This window comes from Hemiscyllium ocellatum, chromosome 39 (genome assembly GCF_020745735.1).
Source record: "Hemiscyllium ocellatum isolate sHemOce1 chromosome 39, sHemOce1.pat.X.cur, whole genome shotgun sequence".
Taxonomy (NCBI): Eukaryota; Metazoa; Chordata; class Chondrichthyes; order Orectolobiformes; family Hemiscylliidae; genus Hemiscyllium; species Hemiscyllium ocellatum.
Genome location: NC_083439.1, coordinates 30,428,258 through 30,444,057, shown reverse-complemented (window position 1 = coordinate 30,444,057; position 15,800 = coordinate 30,428,258).

The window sequence follows — 15,800 nt, the reverse complement described above, 5'->3', positions numbered from 1 at the left end:
TCTCTTACAGATGGAGATTTTTCTGGCATTTTCCCATATGTCATCCCACATTTCTGTGGAAATTTCCAGCCCCAATTTCTGATCCCATGTTCTCTAAGCAGACGGTCCATGTCTTCCGACACTTCATTATGTAATAAATGATAGAGAGTGCTGACCGAGGGTGCACCCCATTGGCCACAACACCCTATGTTCTCTATCTGATTTATAAAGACTATCTAATAGCGTAGTCTTCTTCTGTGTGTAATCTCGAATTTGGAAGTATCGAAAGAGGTCTCCATTAGTTAGTCCAAATTTCTGATGCAGCTGTTCAAAATACATCAGGACCCCCTCCTCAAACAGATCCCCTAAACAGGAGACCCCTGGATCTCCAGGATTTAAATGTGGCATCTGTGAGTCCTGGTTGAAAATCCCATGCCCCCACTATAGGAGTATAGGGGGATGTTTTATGTGAATTACCCTCGTTTTGCCACATTATCTTCCAGGCTTTAATTGTGTTTAATCCTACAGGGTTTTTACAATGGTCCATAATGATTTTCATCTTATCTAAAAATAAGAGGTTAATAAGAGGGCACTTTACTTGAGAGGCCTCGATGTCCAGCCAGATTGATTGTGGGTCAGACATGACCCAATTGGCTATGTAGCTTAATAGAGAACTTAGCTGATACTTCCTAAAGTCTGGAAAATCCAGCCCTCCCCTTGCTTGAGGAAGCTGTAGCTTCTTTAACTTAATAAGGGGTCGCCTATGATTCCAGATGAAAGAACCCAGCCAACCATATAGTTTGAGCAGTGCCGGCCTCGTCAGCACCACTGGGAGCATTCTCATAGGGTATAAGAGACAGGACAGGACATCCATTTTAATTAGAGCTATTCTACCTAGCCAGGAAGTTGGAAAATCCCCCCAGTCCTGCCTTACCAACCAGCAACACATTTTCAGCTGTGATCTCCAGCATCTGCAGACCTCATTTTTTACCTGAAGATTTTAACCTACTGCGAATCCTCTTGCAAGGATGCCTTCCTTGAAGAAGCTCTCTTCCTCCCTCTACAAGGGCCTGCTTGGCACACTCTCCTCATTCCTGATGAAGGGCTTATGCCCGAAACGTCGAATTTCCTGTTCCTTGGATGCTGCCTAACCTGCTATGCTTTAACCAGCAACACATTTTCAGCACAAAATTGACCTTGTACAGCTGGTCAAATACTGGGGTGATAAAAATACCTAAATATAAGGAACCCTCCAGAGACCACCGAAAAGGAAAATGAGATCCATTCAACAAGTAGGGTATACTAGCGAGGCCACTCATCGGCATAGCCTCTGATTTTGAGAAATTAATTTTGTAACCTGAGAATGCACTAAATATATTAATAACCTGGATTAAGTGAGGCACGGACATCAGAGGATTAATAAGAAAAACGAGAACATCATCTGCATAAAGGGTCATTTTATGTTTACTGGTGCCAACCCTCGGGGCCGTTATATTAGAGTCAGCCCGTATAGCTTCCGCTAGTGGCTCAATTATTAGCGTGAATAACAACAGTGAGAGAGGACATACCTGACGGCAGCTCCTACCCACACTGAAGCTAGCCAAGCCTAATCCATTGGTGATCACAACTGCTTTGGGGTCATTATACAATGTTGAGACCCATTTAGCAAATACCTTTCCAACGCCAAACCTTTCCAATGTATAGAACAGGTATGACCATTCAACCCAATCAAATGCCTTCTCTGCACCCAATGAGACTACTATTCCCAGTATTTTTTCATGATGACAGACTTGAATCACATTCAAAACTCTTCTAATATTATTAGATGATCTACGGCCCTTGATAAACCCCGTCTGGTCCTCTTTTATGATAAATGGCAATACCCTCTCCAGCCTCAATGCTAATGTTTTAGTAGGCGGCACGGTGGAACAGTGGTTAGCACTGCTGCCTCACAGTGCCAGAGACCCGGGTTCAATTCCCAACTCAGGCGACTGACTGTGTGGAGTTTGCACGTTCTCCCCGTGTCTGCGTGGGTTTCCTCCCACAGTCCAAAGATGTGCAGGTCGGGTGAATTGGCCAGGATAAATTGCCCGTAGTGTTAGGTAAAGGGGTAAATGTATGGGTGGGTTGCACTTCGGCGGGTCAGTGTGGACTTTTTGGGCCGAAGGGCCTGTTTCCACACTGTAAGTAATCTAATCTGAAAAAAAATAATTTTAAAATCTACATTTAGTAAGGATATTGGTCTGTATGATCCGGAATCTTCTGGGTATTTTCCTTTTTTGAGAATGAGGGAGATATTTGCCTCTTTCAGCAAAGACGGGAGGAAGCCCTGACTATATGAGTAGTTGTACATGTCCATAAGTGCACCAGCTAATACTCCTGTAAACTCTTTGTAGAATTCAACCTGGAATCCATCTGGGCCAGGCGCCTTACCGTTCTGAAGCTGCCTGATTGTGTCAAGTACCTCCTGGGTTGTTAGGGGAACATTCAGGATCGACACCTGTTCCTGGGTTAAGTCTGGAAAGGACAGGCTTTTAAAAAAGGATTGCATCTTCCTGACTCTATCTTCACAATCCTGCCATTTATACAAATCAGAATAAAACTTTCTGAAGATTGTGTTGATCTTTTATGATCGTGAGTCAGAGTACCAGCACTTTCCCTAATGGACGTGATAGCTTGAGGGGCCTTTTTTTTATCCTTGTGAGAAATGCTAAGTATCAACCAGGTTTATCGCCAGATTCATATAATCTTTGCTTTGCAAATAATATTTCCCTCTTTGCCGTTTGAGTGAGTGCGGTATTCAGGGCTGTCTTAAGGGCCGTAATACTTTGTAATTTAGCCACAGAGCGTCTATCAACATACACTGTCCCAACTGCCTTTAAGTGAGCCTCCAGTAGACGCTATTGTTCTCCCTTTAGTTTTTCTGGGTCGCCAAGTATGAAGTGATCAGACCCCGCGCTTAAGCCTTAATGGTCTCCCACATCATTGACGGGTTACCTGAATTAATTTCCAAAAAAGTTTTGAATTCTTGAGAGAAATATTTTACAAATTTACTATCCTTCATTAAGAAAGAATCCGTACACCAATGTTGGGGGGATGTCACATTGTTCCTAGCCTTGATTTCCACATACACAGCAGCGTGATCAAAAATGATCTTGCAGGATGACATGGAATTCAAAAAGGTTGGAGGGCAAAAAACATATCAATTCTAGTGTGACATTTATGTGGATTAGAGTAAAAAGAGAAATCTCTGCCTTGCGGGTGGAGGCACCTCCACACATCTACTAATCCTAACTCTTTATTCAAATCCACAATTGCCTGGATCTGGGGGCTACACCTGCAGTACTCTTGGGTATCCTGTCTATCTCCGGGTCCATAATGCAATTAAAATCTCCCCCTATATTTGTATGACAAGCACCAAGAGCCATCCGTTTGCAGAAAGCTTCCATTATAAATTTGAAAGGATGCACCGGGGATGATACAGATTCAAAATCCCATAGTCCTCTCCATTTATAAGGGCTTTAATCAATACGTACCATTCAGATTCATCTTTTATCTGACTTAGGATTTTGAAGGGAGATTATTCTGAATAAGAATGACTACTCCCCTACTTTTTGAGCTGAAAGAAGAAAAGAAGGCCTGATCAAATCCACCCTGTTGTAATTTCAAGTGTTCTTTATTCAGTAAATGTGTCTCCTGTAAGGGAACTAAATCAACCCTTTCTTTTTTGAGGTTTGATAGTATTTTCTTCCTTTTGATTGGTGAATTACTCCCCTTGACATTCCAGGTGCACCATTTAATTGAATGACTAACAATAATCGTCCGGGCAAGTCTGAGACCCCACCCCCCGGCAGGAAGAACCCCATCCAAAACACCCCGAGCCATAGACCATAGAAAATTCACAACAAAGATATTCTTTAATACACTCACACCAATATAATAAAAAAACTATCTCTAAATAAGAAAAATATAAAATATATTTAAAACAGAGATTTTTCCCCCTTGCTTCCAGGGGGCATCACTTCCTTTCCGAAAACCCATCATATCCTCTCCCAGCCAGTGCCCTACCCTCGACCTAGACACCCCATAATAAAATAAAGTAAATTCAAGTGTACTATAAAGCTAAAGTTAACAGTGAGTACCCTACCGCCTCCCCCCACCCCACCCACACCAATACCTAGGTACATTTGGTAATGTTATTACCACGTATAACTATATAAAACTATAAAGTTGCTGTCTCAGCAGATAATAATTAAGTATAGTAACACAAAATAATAGGGGGAAACGATCCTGCTCTAAAGGAAAGAGATCAGGTAAAGCAAGGCAGACGCCCCTCCTCACCCGAATCAACTAGACCACCTGGCCGATATATAATAAAAAAAGAAAATCGCAAAGTGGCCCCCCTCCCTGGCCCCCGGAGACAATATTAAGCAATAAAAGTAATATGAGAAACAAAAGGGTAAACTGGTGGAGGGGAGTGGGGTGGAGGGGGGAGAGAGCAGGCAGAACAACATCATTCACCACATGAATTAACTCTTACAATCTATTTAAGAGAGTCCAAAAATTCCTTGGCCTTCTCCAGCGATCCGAAGTTATAGACGGACTCTTCGTGGCTAACACGTAGTGTCGCTGAGTAGTGCAGGGAGTATTGAATGTTTAAATCTTTAAGGTGCTTCTTTGATTCATCTAATGCTCTCCTCTTGCGGACCAAAGTTGAGGAAAAATCCTGAAACAGCATAAACTTAGATCCTTTGTAAGTCATGTCCTGGAGATCTTTCGAGATTTCTGGAGGCTTCCAGGAGCATTTGCTTCTTGCTGTAACACTGAAGCCGGGACAGGACCGGGCGGGGGCGCTGGTCCGACCCGGTCCTGCGTATTGCACCCTGGTGGGTCCATTCTACCCGCACCTGGCCTGATCCAGCCTCAACATCTAATCTCGAGGTCGCCGGTGTGACCTTCTAAGGCCCGGTCTCGCTGTTCGAGAGTTCGGACCCGGCCCACGGCTGATTCTGCAGCAGCCTTGGAGGTCGCGGCCTTTAGTTCCGTCCCTCTAACTTGATGTTCAATTTTTTTCTATGTCTCAGTCGTGCTTTTGCAGCGCGACCGACGACGATTTCCATCTGCTTCTGGACTCCTCTATGAAGATGTCGATCTTCTCTTCAAGCTTGGAAATCACTGCAACAAGGCTCGCCACCTGTAGGTAAGTCCCCCGGGGTGGCTGCAGATGCCACTGCTGCAGCTGGGGAGGGTGGGGGAGGGGTTCCTGCCTGCTGAGAATTGCGGGCATTTTTTCCCTTAGTCATTTTAACAAAGCACAAACTACTCAAGTTTGGTGCAAAATGACTAACTGTATGAAATAAAAGTTATTTTAAATGGTTTGGCAGGTGTGGTGGAGGCAGGGACTCTTGGGCAGAGCACTACAGACTCAGACTTACTGAGTCACCGCCATCTTGGATCTCCCCACCTTCCCCTTCCCCTTTCTTGACCTCTCCATTTTCATTTCGGTGACAGTCTCCAGATGGACATTTACTCCAAACCCAAGATGGAAAAGCACAGCTGATCAGGCAGCATCCGAGGAGCAGGAGAATCGACGTTTCGGGCATAAGCCCTTCATCAGGAAACTAATGAAGGGCTTATGCCCGAAACATCGATTGTCCTGCTCCTTGGATGCTGCCTGACCAGCTGTGCTTTTCCAGCACCACACTCTTAACTCTAATCTCCAGCATCTGTAGTCCTCACTTTCTCGTAGTTTACTACAAACCCACAGACTCCCATAACTACCTGCACTACATCTCCTCTCACCTAGTATCCTGCAAGAACTCCATCCCATTCTCCCAATTCCTCTGTCTCCGCCACATCTGCTCAGACAAGTAGACGTTCCTTTCCAGATATCCACTTATTTCGAACAATGTTTTTTTCCTCATATAGACAGCCCTCCACTGCACCACCTCTATTTCCTGTTCCACTGCTCTTAAGGGTAAAGCCCCCACACCGTCTTTCGTCACTACACGTACATCACTAACCTGCAGGACCACAACGCCTCAGGTTTCTCCGCCCCCACGCCGTCTTTCGTCACTACACGTAACCCCGCTCTCACGCAAAGCTTCGTCACCACGCATAACCCCGCCCCCACGCCGACTTTCGCCACGAAACGTAACCCCACCCCCACGCTTATTTCCGTCACGATGCATGACCCCGCCCCCACACTTGACCCCGCCCCCACACCGAGCAACGTCACCACGTCTAACCCCGCCCCTACGTCGATCTCTGTCCCCGCCCCTAACCCCACCCCCAGCCCCAGCCCCACCCCCAGCTCCAGTCCCACACCAGGTCCTAGCTCCCAGCCATGCCGGATCTTCACCATCCCTCCAGACCTCCCCCTCTCTGAGGATGAAAGATCAGTCCTCAGCAGAGGCCTCATCTTCATTCCCCTACGCCCTCGGATCAATGAGTTCAACACGCGGCGAGATATTGAACAATTCTTCCGCCGCCTTCGCCTCCGTGCCTACTTTCACAACCAAGACTCCAGCCCACCCTCTGACGACCCCTCCTCCCGCCTCCAATGCTCCCCATCCACCTGGACACCCCGTGGTGGCCTCTTACCCCCCCCCCCGATCTATTTATAGCCAACTGCCGCCGCGACATTAACCGACTCAACCTGTCCACCCCTCTCACCCACTCCAACCTCTCACCCTCAGAACGTGCAGCCCTCCACTCCCTCCGCTCCAATCCCAACCTCACCATCAAACCGGCAGACAAGGGAGGCGCGGTAGTAGTTTGGCGCACCGACCTTTATACCGCTGAGGCCAAACGCCAGCTCGCGGCCGCCTCCTCTTATCGCCCCCTCGACCATGACCCCACCTCCCACCACCAAACCATCATCTCCCAGACCATCCATAACCTCATCACCTCAGGGGATCTCCCATCCACCGCCTCCAACCTCATAGTCCCACAACCCCGCACCACCCGTTTCTACCTCCTGCCCAAAATCCACAAACCTGACTGCCCCGGCCGACGCATTGTCTCAGCCTGCTCCTGCCCCACCGAACTCATCTCCGCATACCTCAACACGGTTCTATCCCCTTTAGTCCAAGAACTCCCCACCTACGTTCGGGACACCACCCACGCCCTCCACCTTCTCCGGGATTTTCGCTTCCCCGGTCTCCAACGCCTTATTTTCACGATGGACATCCAGTCCCTGTACACCTCCATCCCCCATCACGAAGGACTCAAAGCCCTCCGCTTCTTCCTTTCCTGCCGCACCAACCAGTACCCTTCCACTGACACCCTCCTTCGACTGACTGAACTGGTCCTCACCCTGAATAACTTCTCTTTTCAATCCTCCCACTTCCTCCAAACTAAAGGAGTTGCCATGGGCACCCACATAGGCCCCAGCTATGCCTGTCTCTTCGTAGGATATGTGGAACAGTCCATCTTCCGCAACTACACTGGCACCACCCCCCAACTTTTCCTCCGCTACATCGATGACTGTATCGGCGCTGCCTCGTGCTCCCACGAGGAGGTTGAACAGTTCATCAACTTTACTGACACCTTCCATCCCGACCTCAAATTCACCTGGACTGTCTCAGACTCCTCCCTCCCCTTCCTAGACCTTTCCATTTCTATCTCGGGCGACCGACTCAACACAGACGTCTACTATAAACCGACTGACTCCCACAGCTACCTGGACTACACCTCCTCCCACCCTGCCCCCTGTAAAAACTCCATCCCATATTCCCAATTCCTTCGTCTCCGCCGCATCTGCTCCCAGGAGGACCAGTTCCAACACCGTACAGCCCAGATGGCCTCCTTCTTCAAGGACCGCAGATTCCCCCCAGACGTGATCGACGATGCCCTCCACCGCATCTCCTCCACTTCCCGCTCCTCCGCCCTTGAGCCCCACTCCTCCAACCGCCACCAAGACAGAACCCCACTGGTTCTCACCTAGTATTAAAATACCCCACCAACCTCCGTATACAACGTATCATCCGCCGTCATTTCCGCCACCTCCAAACGGACCCCACCACCAGGGATATATTTCCCCCCCTCCCCTATCAGCGTTCCGCAAAGACCATTCCCTTCATGACTCCCTCGTCAGGTCCACACCTCCCACCAACCCAACCTCCACTCCCGGCACCTTCCCCTGCAACCGCAGGAAATGTAAAACTTGCGCCCACACCTCCTCCCTCACTTCCCTCCAAGGCCCCAAGGGATCCTTCCATATCCGCCACAAGTTCACCTGCACCGCCACACACATCATCTATTGCATCCACTGCACCCGATGTGGCCTCCTCTATATTGGGGAGACGGGCTGCTTACTTGCGGAACGCTTCAGAGAACACCTCTGGGACGCCCGGACCAACCAACCCAACCACCCCGTGGCTCAACAACTTTAACTCTCCCTCCCACTCCACTGAGGACATGCAGGTCCTTGGACTCCTCCACCGGCAGAACATAACAACACGACGGCTGGAGGAGGAGCGCCTCATCTTCCGCCTGGGAACCCTCCAACCACAAGGAATGAACTCAGATTTCTCCAGTTTCTTCATTTCCCCTCCCCCCACCTTGTCTCAGTCGGTTCCCTCAACTCAGCACCGCCCTTCTAACCTGCAATCTTCTTCCTGACCTCTCCGCCCCCACCCCACTCCGGCCTATCACCCTCACCTTGACCTCCTTCCACCTATCACATCTCCATCGCCCCTCCCCCAAGTCCCTCCTCCCTACCTTTTATCTTAGCCTGCTTGGCACACTCTCCTCATTCCTGATGAAGGGCTCATGCCCGAAACGTCAAATTTCCTATTCCTTGGATGCTGCCTGACCTGCTGTGCTTTAACCAGCAACACATTTTCACCACTGCTCTTAAGACCCCCCAACCCAATAAAGATAGAGCCCCCCCCTCTTGTCCTTACCTACCACCCCATAAGTCTCTGCATCCAATGCATCATCCTTAAACACTTCTGCCAATTCCAACTAGACTCCACTACCAAGAAACATCTTCCCCTCCCCACCCCTCTTTGCCTTCCGCAAGTAATGTTCCCTTTGACAGTCTTTGGTTTGCGCCACTCTCCCCCACCCCCAAGTCCTCCCCGAACTCCCAGGTACCTTCCCCTGCAACTGGAAGAGATCCAAAACCTGCTGGCACATCACCCTCCTCACCTCCATCCAGCACCCCAAACAGTCCTTCCAGGTGAGACAGAGGTTCACCTGCCTCTCTTCCAACCTAGTGTACTGCATCAGGTGCTCCTGTTGTGATCTTCTCTACATCGAGGAGACCAAATGTAAACTCAGGGAACGTTTCACCGAGCATCTCAGCCGAGCCTGCGGAGGTCAACCGGAGCTCCCAGTTACCATCCATTTCAATTCCCCTTCCCATGCCCTTTCTGATATGGCCAGCCTTGGCCTCCTCCATTGCCACAACAAACCAAACTGAAAATTGGAGGAACATCACCTCATCTTCCGCCTGGGCAGCCTACAGCCTGGAGGACTCAACATTGAGTGCTCCAATTTCAAATAACCTCTCTTCCCATCCCCTGACCCCCTTCCCAGCGTCTCCCTTTCCTTCCACTCCTCCCTGTCACCAGCCAGATTCATTCCTCCCATTGACCAACCAGATTGTACCCTCTACCTGTCATCACCTATCCTCACTTCATCACCCTGCCCCGCCATCCCCTTTATCTGCAACTCCCGTTACACCCACCCCCAGTCCTGAAGAAGGGTTACACCCGAAACATCGACTTCTCCAACTCCTGATGCTGCCTGGCTTGCTACGTTCTTCCAGCCTCCTGCTGGTCTAATTTGGATTTCAGCATCTACAGTTTCGATGTCTCTCACAATGCAAAAGGCATGACAAATGCAAGTTGTGGTTGCTGGTGCTCAGTGATTACACTGGAGTGAGCCATCTTTGAAGTTCTAGTACCATGGACCATGGATCAGTGCAAAGTCTGGGAGCTGCAAACCACAAATGGACACAACATTTTATCTGAAATTCTCCTCAGCTGCTTCCACTGGGGCAAACGCAATGGGAGCTTTTTTCACTTGTGTCAGCAACCAGCTTCAAATTAAAATACTAGGCTCATTTGCATGATCAGGGCATGGGTGTGGGCAGTAATAGTTTGGAGGGGAGGAAGGAGAAGGTTTGTTCCTATGAAGAACATGTCTATCCAAACCACCAGTGCCTCACCGTGATACTGAGGCAATGCAGGGACTTTGGATGAGAAGTAATTCTGAAGTCCTCACACATTGATGTAAAAAAATCCAAAGACACTATCCAGCAAGCCAGGAGATTAATTCTGTTTCAACGAACAAGGCAAATGGAACAGCACTAAGCATACTTAAAAATGGAGCGTTGACCTATTGAAGCTATAACAGAGGGCTATTGTGTGCCAAACAACAGACAGGATGAAGCAATCCTACAACCTATAGATCAATCCTACAACCTTAGATCAGATCTAAGCTCATCATTTGTGCCACATTCAGCCATGAATGGTGGTGGACAATTAAACAACTAACACAGATATCCCCATTGTCAATGATGTGGGAGCCCAAAGGCAAAGGACAAGTCTGTATCCATCTTCAGCCAGAAATGTTGGGTGAATGATTCATCTGAGCCTCCTCTTGAAGTCCTCAGCATCACAGATGCCAGTTTTCGACCAATTCAATTCACTCCACATGAGATCAAGAAGCAGCTAGACATTGGATACTGCAAAGTCTATGGGAACTGAAAACATTCTGGCAATTGTGGATACCTTGGGCTCCAAACACTAGCCAAGCTGTTCCAGTACAGTTCAACTCTAGCTTCTATCCAACAATATGGAAAATTGCCTTGGTGTTCCCTTGTTACTAACACACCCTGGGTAAGCCTCCTCATGTTATTTTGGTTCCAGAAAAAAAAATCTCAAATTGTTAAGCACCCAGGTGAAGAGGGATGGACTGGCTCCCCTTCGTTATTCATCTACTTCCTTGGTTAGTTACAAAAAGATTCATTTACAAAGGATCCTTCCCTTCTGGCTACCTTTCTCCTAGAGCAAATGGATTTCTGTTATAAAAGAAGCCAACTGCACCAGTCTTTATCGAGTTAACAAAAGGTGAGTTTCTTCGTTGCAGGAAGGAACAACAACATAATACACATACTTCTCATTTCATAGAATCATACATTCCCTTCAGTGTGGAAGCAGGTCATTCAGCCCATCGAGTCTAGACCGACCCTCTGAAGAGCATTCCACCCAGGACCTACGTATAACCTGGAATTTCCCATGGTAATCTACCTAGCCTGCACATCCCTGAACACTATGGGCAATTTAGCATGGCCAATCCACCCTAACCTGGACATCTTTGGACTGTGAAAGGAAACCAGAGCACCCAGAGGAAACCCATGCAGACACAGGAGAATGTACAAACTCCTCAGAGACAGTTACCTGAGGGTGGATTCGAACCCAGAATCCTGGCACTGTGAGGCAGCAGTGCATCAAAAACAGATAAATATTAATAGATATAAGAAACAGTCTTTATAAAGAGAGTCGTTTGTGAAAAGCAGATAGTGGGATGTTGATAGTTGAACACTCAGCTTTAGGATTCTTGGCTTTGCAGGCTAATTAGAAATCCTTTCTTTCTGCTTCCTTTTGACACTGGCTGTTCACTAGCTGGCTTCTAGCACTCACTGTACGAGCTACTTACCTGCAATGCAGAGGTGACCAGTGGGTGGTTCCTCAACTTTCATAGCATATTAATACTTGAGCACAGGCTACTACACATAAATACCTTAGTCCACCGACAAACATGAGTACCTCAGCTCACTGGCACATTTCCTTCCACTAGCACACACAGACCACAGCTGAATCCTGTTCTTGTGTGCTCTTGAATAGGGAAGACACAAAGCATTCCTCTCACCTACACTTCTATCTTTTCTCCATCACATTCGCAGGCTGACTGGAGATTGGTGTTTAGTTTGTCATTCATTTTCTCCATTTTACTTCATCCTTTTGAAGCTTCCTCCGCACCTTGTCAGAGGTGACCTTCCAGGCTCTCTCCCCAGACACTCTCAGAATTTTATGGCTGGATGCCTTGAAACAAAAAACATTGTAATTAAAGTTCAATGTGTCTATAGGTGATCTAGAACTATGATCTGTGGTTATAACAGTTCTATGTACAAAATTGGGAAAAATCCAACCAAGCCAATTACTATCTGATTAGTTTATTTTCAATCATTAGCAAAGCAATCAGACAGTGTCAATGAGCAGCAATTCCAGGGGAATAACTAGTTCCCTGATGCTCAATTTGGGTTTTGCTTCTGACCTCATTACAGCTTTGATCCAAACATAAGCAAAAGAGTCAAACTGAAGAAGACATCATTTCTTCTCTCTATTATGCTGCTCAAAAACAGCTACTGAAATATGGTTCATCTGTATAGACCCAGGCATGGCTCCATTATATTCCCAAGCTAGCTGACTGGCAGAGGAGAATGGTTCCTCTGACAAAATGAAATTGTCATACAACCATGAATTAAAACATTTGATTTGATTTCATTTATTTATTGTCAGGTGCACCTAAGTACAGTGAAAAGCTTTGTTTATGAGCAGTGCCAACAAATCATAGTAAGCAAGAACATACAGGTCATAGGGTGAAAAAGACTTAGACAAAGGTTATGTCGCACAGGCTATGCGCTAGGCAAGATCAACATTAGCAAGATCGATATTATTTGAAGTTAGACAGGTCTATTTAGCAATCTGATAACAGCGGGGAAGAAGCTGTTCTTGAAGCTATTGGTGCAGGTATTCAAGATTCTGTATCTTCTGCCTGATGGAAGAAACTGGAAGACAGTATTACCAGGTGGTAGGAGTCTTTGATAATGTTGGCAGCCTTTCCATGGTAATGAGGAGTGTAAATTGAGTCCGTGGATGGGAGGTTGGCTTCTGTGATAGTGTGGGCTGTGCACACAACCTCCCATTTTAGGTCCTGGACGGAGCAGTTGCCATACCAAGTCGTTATACACCCAGACAGTGTGCTTTCTATAGTGCATCTGTAGAGGTTGGTGAGGGTCCTTATAAATTTACGGAATTTCTTGAGCCACCTGAGGAAGAAGAGGCATCATTGTGCACGGAATGTGAATTCTTGATGCTGACGTAGTTGTCTGGTTTCAAATTCTTTAAATAAAATGATAATGTAGTGGAGATAGTTTCATTTATTCAGCATTGTTCTTCTGGACTGGCCCCATTCTGTGGTCAGTGTGACAGAAGCGACCACTTTTAGGTCAATATTTATCCTTTTTAAAACCAATTTAATCCATGAGCCATAATCAGGTGATGGAAGCTTAAATTTGATAGTTCATATTTAGCACAATTGTACACTTCAATTAAAAAAAAACTTTATTGAATGAAGGGTTTTAAGGGTCCTAATGTTGCTAAAGATGCAATAAAAATGCAAGTTATTTCTTTCTTTGCACTGTATAGTAAATTATAGACATTGTAAATTAACTTACAGTAGTAACCCAATGTTTAAAAAGTAAGTCATGAAATTAGACATTTCTTTCAAAGCACCTTTTAAAAAATCCATGCTGTGAATAAATGAATCCAGAATCCCGACTTGTGGCAACTGCAAATATTTTCTTACTTTTCATGTAAAACTCAAAGTTTTAATGAGGTATCTTATTTTCAATACCTCATCATGGATTGTATCCATCACGGTTTGTTTTGGGGAAGAATTCCATTGCTGGTCGTAGGTATTAATGTAAATGAGCAAAGTGAAGACAGAATATGAAAATTTGCTCAAACATCAATAGTTACTTGCCTGAGAATACAGTCCCTGGTTAGCACAGCCCATCAACACTTCAGTATCACATAAGATCAATTACGAATGGGTATATGGTCCATAATGACAGTAACGATGCTCAAGCAATTAGGGTAGGTTATATTGCACATTAATTTATGTTTCACTTTAGTGATGACAATCTCATCTTCAATTTACAAACTGTAGACAATAACTTACACAAAGTTAGTGATTCAGAAAAATGTCACAAAGGTGAATAAAATAGTTTACAAGGTCTGAGGGAGTTGATAAATTTGGTTGAATGAATGTACTACAAATATTCTAAGCATATTGGAATACGAAATAGAGAGTTTCAACCTGGAGAGAGCTATTACATCAATGTTCCTTGCAGCTCAATGATGTCTCACTATTATGTCATGCATCCAGGCTAATACTTGCCCCTTCAAGTAGTGGCATTGGCAATGAGTTTGTCTGATGTGTCAGTGCCTGTTGAGTTCTGATTGTGCACCAGAGATTTGACAGGTACCTTGTTACTTGGTGCAGCACTCTTTTAGATTAGCTTACTTACAGTGTGGAAACAGGCCCTTCAGCCCAACAAGACCACACCGACCCGCCGAAGCGCAACCCACCCATACCCCTAACTTTACCCCTTCACCTAACACTACGGGCAATTTAGCATGGCCAATTCACCTAACCTGCACATTTTTGGACTGTGGGAGGAAACCGGAACACCCGGAGGAAACCCACGCAGACACAGGGAAAATGTGTAAACTCCACACAGTCAGTCGCCTGAGTCGGGATGCTGCTCATGTGATTTCTGAAGCGGGGGCTGCTGTAAATGAGTTCCTGGAGGCGGTTAGAAATCTAAATAAAAACCAAAAGGACTGTGGATGCTGAGAATCAGAAACAAATATGGAAATTGCTGGAATGAGTCAGCAGGTCTGGCAGCATTTTTGGTGAGAAACCAGAGTTAATGTTTGGGGTTGAGTGGCCCTTCCTCAGAACTCAGAGTTCTGAGGGAGGGTCACTTTCCCTGAAACGTTAGCTCGGATTTCTCTCCACGTTTGCTGCCAGACCTGCTGAGCTTTTCCAGCAATTTCTGTATTTGTTTGTGGTTAGACATCTAGTGGTAAAGAATCTTTTAGGATAAAATGTGATAGTAGGGCATTGAAGGAGATATTTGCTTAGTTAATCAAAGGCTTGGGTGAAGAAGTAAGCATTAAACAGTGTTGCCTTAAAGGAGGTAGGTGAGATAGAGAGGTAGAAGGAGGGAATTCTAAAGTAAGGTCCTCAGCAACTGAATGTGTAATTGCCAGCAATGGAGCAACTAACATCAGACATACACAAATGTCATTACTGAGGAGAGAGAGTTGGCTGGTTGGCGGAGAATACAGAGATGAGGAGAGGTGAGAGATTTGAAAATAAGGACAAAACGTTTCAAATTAAGTTGTTGTTTGGTCAAGACCGAATGTACCTCAGAGCACAAGTGTGAAAGTATAAGCATATTTATTAAATTAGATTCTGAACTATCTTATACGGAATTAGTGTGCAAAGATATGTGGATCATGTGATAACGTCTTTGGAGATCTGATTCCTAAGGTCTCACATCCTTGATGTAGTTTAATGTACGAACTAAAATATCACCATATGCTTCTTTTGAAGATGCAGGACATCACAAAGTGATTCACAGCCAATGATGTTGTCTCAGAGTGTAGCTGTTATGACACAGGGAGTCGAACACCTTTGATAATTAAAACCAAACTCCCAGAAAAGCTCACCTCATAATCTGTTAAAATGTGACTGAGTGACAGAGGACTACTAACTTCCACTCTTTAAAGAAAAACAACAATTTATTTTCCTAACTCTAATTGTGAACACTAAACAAAACAATTAACAAACCGACACTCTTTCCCCTAACTGAACACAATCCTATTAACATGCTGTTCCAATAACATACGTATTAAACATTATATTAACTTAATCTTAAGTCCACACAGTCTCTGTCTTCTCCGCTGTGTTCAATCTTTTGTCTGCTGACCTCCCTGGGTCATCTTCTTTCT